Here is a 7,154-nt window from a genome sequence, read left to right as displayed (position 1 = left end):
TCGGGCAGGGACACACACGGGGCAGCAGAGAAAGGAGCAGGAAGGTGATAACAGGCTTCCCGAGGGAGGGAGGGTGTCATGGTGATAGTGATGTGCACACAGTTACACATGTCATGGAGATGAGGGAGGACGGAAAAGAGCCAGTGAGAGGGGAGGGCGGATGCAACTAATACATCCTGTACACTGTTTCCTGAGAGGCCAAGAGCAGAGGCCAAGAGAGAGGCTGAGCCACAGCACAGGACACAATGAAGGAGACATCAGTTCAGTTCAGTTGCTCAGTCATGTCCGACTCTTTGCGACCCCATGCATCGCAGCATGCCAGGCCTCCCTGTCCATCACCAAGTCCCGGAGTTCACTGACACTCACATCCATCGAGTCAGTGATGCCATCCAGCCATCTCATCCTCTGTGGTCCCCTTCTCCTGCCCCCAATCCCTCCCAGCATCAGGGTCTTTTCCAATGAGTCAACTCTTTGCATGACATAAACATAAAAGTTGATAAATAAAAACATAGGTGTTCAAGTCAAGATTTTGATAAAACGCTCTTTTAAGGAATACAATTGGGATTTTAAGGAACTCCTTTTAAGGAATATAGAAATAAAATTGCAGGTGAGATATTAACTCTTAAATGATGATTCACAAGAATGACTCCCTTGCCTAAAGAGTGACACCATCAGAAGCAATTCTGTGCAGAGGTGAGCAGGGAGACAGCACAGCACCGTGGTGGAGACACGTGGTCGATGGAGACACTGGGCCTTCACGGGAGGAGGGGGTTCCTGAAGACCCCGCACGCCAGTGTGCCGACAACATCGAGCAGGTGTTACTTGAGCCATTGAGAGTCACTGTACTTGAAGGGGTTTTTGTTTAAATATAATTTTATTTCTTTTGGCTGCTCCGGGTCTTCTTTGCTGCATGCAGGCTCTCTCCACTTGTAGCGAGCAGGGCCTGTGCTCTAGTTGGGTGGTTGGGCTTCCCGCTTTGGTGGCTCCTCTTGCTGTGGAGCGCTGGGCTCTAGGATGCCTGGGCTCAGTCTTTGCGGTGTACAGACTTAATTTCTCTGTGACATGTGGGATCTTCTGGGGACCAGAGATCGAACTGGTGTTCCCTGCCCTGCAAGTAGATTCTTAACCACTGGACCACCAGGGAAGCCCCTGTACTTGAAGTTTTCATTGGAGCTACCTAAAACATGATAAAAGTGATCTCAGCAAAAGGGGGAAGGAGCAGTGAGTGCACGGCCTGCCTTCCACCAAAGAGAGCCTGCTGGGTTTGCACAGACCCCTTTCCGTTTCTGAATCGCAGTTGTCATTTACTCACTTCCTCTTTTTCCACCTGAAACCCACACATCTCTTAAATTCTCCAAGCAATCTTCCTGGTGGCTATCTTCCATGGAAGTAGAATTTCTAGGCAAAAGATTCTATGCAATCTTTCTATGTGAATATCAGAAGAAGGTGAACATTTTGTTTGAGGTTATGGTTCTGGAAATTCAGAATTAAATATGTTTCAGCTCACATTGGCCAAACCTGCTGTACCTGGCCTCAGCCTCCTGTATTTTAGCTGGCTCAATGGTGTCATTAAGGTCCTGGGATCCCTCTAGCCCCTCAACTACTGCATCCAGCTCCTATGGCATGGCAAAAAAAAAAAAGCTCTCTGGTACCATTAAGATCCCCGTTGATTGCAGATCCTGTGATCTTGCTGGTGCCTTGACTTACTGCAGCTTCCTAAGTCCTTACCTAGGATTTGTTGGCATAAAGTTCAACCAGGAAAAACAGAAAACAAAACCTATTTTAGTGTGTCTCTTGATATTTGGTTTTGTTTTTACATTTGCAAGAGCAAAACAGAGAAAATGAAGCAAAAGGTACTTTCAAACATATGTGGTTAACTGATTTAGAATTACTGATTCAAAGAGTGTCTATAAAAATAAAATGTGACTTCCACTTCCAGCTTTAAGAGGAACAGTATCTGAACTTCCTCACCTGGCACTGGTAATTAGAAAGCTGAACAAAATACTGGGAACAACTGTTTGCAGATCCTGGACAGCAGGCCATGCAGGACTAAGTTCCTAGAGTGAAGATGCATACACAGATCCATCTGCAGACTCCTGGCTGTCTGCCTTCAGGCAATTTCCATGCTGCAGGTACAGGGAGGGGAACCCAGATGCAGCCCAGGAAAGCCCTGATCTGAGAACACAGGTGAGCCAGGGAGGCACAGAAGATGATATGTGTGGGGCAGGGGATTGAAAAGAAACAGCTACTCAGACAGAAAGAATGATTCCAAGTGCCTAATGAGCCCGCTGAGTCTCTGTCATCTGATCACACACAGGTGAAATTCCACAAGGATGAGCAGGAACAACTTTTGAGGAAAGAATGGTTACTGGAGATCTATGCATTGAGTGGGACTGGATGCCATGATCTTAGTTTTCTGAATGTTGAGCTTTAAGCCAACTTTTTCACTCTCCTCTTTCACTTTCATCAAGAGGCTCTTAATTCTTCTTCACTTTCTGCCATAAGGGTGGTGTCATCTGAATATCTGAAGTTGTTGATATTTCTCCTGGCAATCTTGATTTCAGCTTGTGCTTCATCCAACCCAGCATTTCTCATGATGGACTCTGCATATAGGTTAAATAAGCACAGTGACAATATACAGCCTTGATGTACTCCTTTTCCTATTTGGAACCAGTCTGTTGTTCCATGTTCAGTTCTAACTGTGGCTTCCTACAGGTTTCTCAAGAGGCAGGTCAGGTGGTCTGGTATTCCCATTTCTTTCAGAATTTTCCACAGTTTGTTGTGATGCACACAAAGGCTTTGACATCGTCAATGTTTTTCTGGAACTCTCTTGTTTTTTTTGATGATCCAGGGGATGTTGGCAATTTGATCTCTGGTTCCTCTGCCTTTTCTAAAATCACCTTGAACTTCTGGAAGTTCACGGATCATGTATTGCTGAAGCCTGGCTTGGGGAATTTTGAACATTACTAGTGTGTGAGATGAGTGCAATTGTGCGGTAGTTTGAGCACTCTTTGGCATTGCCTTTCTTTGGGATTGGAATGAAAACTGACCTTTTCCAGTCCTGTGGCCACTGCCGAGTTTTCCAAATTTGCTGGCATATTGAGTGCAGCACTTTCACAGCATCATCTTTTAAGATTTGAAATAGCTCAACAAATAGTTGGAGAAACAGTGGAAACAGTGGCTGACTTTATTTTGGGGGGCTCCCAAATCACCACAGATTGTGATTGCAGCCATGAAATTAAAAGATGCTTATTCCTTGGAAGGAAAGTTGTGACCATCTTAGATAGCATATTAAAAAGCAGAGACAGTACTTTGCCAACAAAAGTCCATCAAAGCTATGGTTTTTCCAGTGGTCATGTATGGATGTGATAGTTGAACTATAAAGAAAGCTTAGCACAGAAGTATAGATGCTTTTGAACTGTGGTGTTGGAGAAGATGCTTGAGAGTTCCTTGGACTGCAAGGAGGTCCAACCCTGGGTGTTCATTGGAAGGACTGATGCTGAAGCTGAAACTCCAAAACTTTGGCCACCTGATGTGAAGAGCTGACTCATTAGAAAAGACCCTGATGCTGGGAAAGATTGAGGGCAGGAGGAGAAGGGGACGACAGAGGATGAGATGGTTGGATGTCATCACCAATTCAATGGACATGAGTTTGGGTGAACTCAGGGAGTTGCTGATGGACAGGGAAGCCTGGCGCACTGCGGTTCATGGGGCTGCAAAGAGTCAGACACGAGTGAGCAACTGAGGTGAACTGAACTGAATGCATTGAATAATGTCCAACATTCATGTGGGGCTGAGAATCCTCAGCAGCCAGAGTGAAGGAACCTCCTTGAATATGTGGGGCATTCAACTGAGACAGAAAATGAATGTATTAGAGCTGAAACTAAAAAAAAAAAAAAAAGAGAGAGAGATGAAACTAATCACAAGCCTTAAAATAAAGGGCATATAGAATTGTACTAACAAACCTTAGCAATAATCATCAAAAGTGTCTGTTATAAAAGTAATCATTTCCTACTAGGAAAAAGCAAAATGAACACTTTCTGAAAACATACAAAGAAAACAAATCAAAAGACATCTCTATAGCCCAGGAAACTTCAAGACACTTAGGGGTCCTGTGTCAGATAGCAGGTCCGATGTATATTTCATATTATCTCATACCCATCCACAAAATGAATATAAACCCCTTTATATACACTGCAAATATGCTAGAATATTCAAGAAATTGACTACTTTCTGGAAAAATATGAATTCTCAAGACCAATATTTAAAGCAGCTATAAGAAAAGAAAAATAAGCAAGGAAGGCTGTAAAATAAATTTTTTCAAGAATTACTTCTGAAAATCATGTGAAGGCTATGCAAGCAAAGAACAACTGACTACAAAAGCACCACATAATTTTAGAGAATCAAGAATAGAGGAACAGAAGAAATCTGTATTTTGTGAACATAATTTAACCCTGATAGGAGTCGGACACAACTGAGTGACTTCACTTTCACTTTTCACTTGCGTGCATTGGAGAAGGAAATGGCAACCCTCTCCAGTGTTCCTGCCTGGAGAATCCCATGGATGGAGAAGCCTGGTGGGCTGCCATCTATGGGGTCGCACAGAGTTGAAGCAACTTAGCAGCAGCAGCAGCATGAGAACTTGACATAAGTGACATAAAACAAAACGACACACCAATTTTACCTACTATTCTTGGTCTCCTAATCCATTAAATGCTCATTAATGATATATGAATCATTGCAGAGAAATTCTCCATCTCTAAAAAAACTTAGGTTTCCTCACAATTTTGGTTCCTTTAAAGGAAGTCAAGCTGTACAGTCTAAGAAGTGCTTGCTCCAGAAGATGTGGAATATATATACAATGGAAAATTACTCAGTCATAAGATCAAATGAAATAATGCCATTTGTAGCAACATGGATGAACATGGTGATTTCACTTTAAGTGAAGTAAGTCAGACAGAAAGAGACAAGCATCGTATGACATCACACATGTGGAATATTGAAGAATGATACAGATGAACTTATTTACAAAGCAGAGGTAGAGTCACAGACATAGAAAACATGCTTATGGTTACCTAAGAGGACATGGGGGTGTGGGGAGAGGTGAGTCAGGAGTTTGGGGTCAGTACGCACACACTGCTGTGTGTACACCAGGTGACATAAGGAGCTGCTGTGTAGTGAGGGAGCTGTACTCAGTATCTTGTGACGACCTGTAACGGGAAAGAATCCGGAAGAATATATAGTTGCTCAGTCGTGTCCAGCTCTTTGGGACTCCAGGGCCTGTACCTGCCAGGCTTCTCTCAAAGGAGGGATCACAAGGAGCTGGACACAACAGAGGGACTAACCACACAAGTCCTACTCTGCTCGTTCTCAGCCAACTTGGAGAAAGACAGGACGCCTTGTCAGCACTGCAGTAAGCTCTGCTCTAAGATGCCTGCCCTGTAGGGAACAATTTGAACATATTCTGAACTTCAGTTGTGCTTGCAAGTAATTTTGTCAGGAGAAACAGTTGGTGAAAGAAAGCACAGCTGACTCAGAGGAAACTAACCAGGCGGGAAAACACAGAACACAAGCTTAACACACAATAAACATTAAACTGACTGAGGACATTGCAGGAAGTGTCCTAGTTCATGCTCTATTTGTCCACACTTAATTGAGTGTGCTCAGTTAAGACACTCTGTGTCTAGAGTGCGCTGTCATTCTTGGCTAATTTAAAATATAGTGTATTAATAGGAAATTGGAGGCATAATAAGGCAAACAGATCAGGAGATGACTGTCATCGAGAAGAGAGTTGATGACTTAAAGTGCCCAAGAGGAGGGACAGGCCACGCCACTGGGCCACATGGGAAAGGATCAGCCTTGTCCGGAGAGGGAGGGAGGGGAACTCAGCACAGGGGCCTTTACTGTGACTCCTCAGGAGGGAACAGTGAGCTGGGTGCGCAGGCTCAGGACTGGCTGGTGCGCATGATGTTAGCGGCCATCCTCGGTGTCTGGCTCTGGGTGACAAGGGAAGGGGACAGTGGCCCGGAGCGCAGCTTAAATGTCACCTCCTCAGAGACACGTCCCCTTGTGCATCTGCGGTGACAGCTCCCCCATGTCTCCTACCCTTACCACCTCGGTCCTTCACAGCACCAGGGCCGGCCCTGTCTGCACCCGCTGGGGCTCATCACCCATTCATCCTCGGGCCCCAGGACTCTTCTCCTCCCCGCCCCTCTCTGCCCCAGCCCCGCCATCCCGCTGTGCCATTTCCCGCCCTTCACTTCATGGAGCTGATTCTTCTACAAGCTGTTCTGTTTATTCCTTGTCTGGTTCCACAGTGTCAGCTTTGCGGGAGCAGCAGAATCCTTTCTTTTTAAAGTGTGGTGGTCTTCTGTTTTACTCTCCTCTTGAATGTCAAGGACTGTGAGGTGTCGTGGCTGGGTCCCTGCCCCCAGCACAGGCCTGGTACAGAGCACATGCGCTCTCAGCATTTGGGGAAGAACCAGCAGTGGTAAGCCTTGTTGCTGCCCCCCAGGGGACTGTTAAAAACAAGACAACAGCCCCAGAGGAGTTGCTTAGTTAGGAACCATGCTAGCAAAATAGACTTAAATGCAGTTTTGGCTCTTCCAGAAATGAAATCTTGAACCAGTCAGCCAGGAATCTTCTGATTATCACTAGTTAAGTCATCTGCCTGAGAAAGCTTTCCAGCCTCTATTGGAAAGTAACCTCACAGTAACCACTTGGATTCTTTGCCCAGTACAACTTCCTTGTTCCTGATCCCTTATGCCTATAAAAGTCTTTTATTTTGTGCAACTCCTCAGAGTTTCTAACTGCTAAATTGGATGCTACCTGATTCATAAATCTTTAAATAAAGGCACTAAGATTTTAAAATTTTACTCAGTTGAATTTTATTTTAATAGGGCATATAGCTTATTTTGGAGAAGGCAATGGCATCCCACTCCAGTACTCTTGCCTGGAAAATCCCATGGATGGAGGAGCCTGGTGGGCTGCAGTCCATGTGGTCGCTAAGAGTCGGACATGACTGAGCGACTTCACTTTGATTTTTCAAATGGCAACCCACCCCAGTGTTCTTGCCTGGAGAACACTGCAGGAAGTGTCATAAGACGTATATCCCTGGGACATGCAGGAAGTGTCATATGTGATGCATATCCCTG

The sequence above is a fragment of the Bos grunniens genome, chromosome 3 (assembly GCF_055505025.1).
Source record: "Bos grunniens cultivar Pamir isolate PY7600 chromosome 3, Bosgru_T2T1.0, whole genome shotgun sequence".
Lineage (NCBI taxonomy): Eukaryota > Metazoa > Chordata > Mammalia > Artiodactyla > Bovidae > Bos > Bos grunniens.
The sequence above is the reverse complement of the archived record's forward strand: the minus strand, read 5'-3'. Positions refer to the sequence as shown.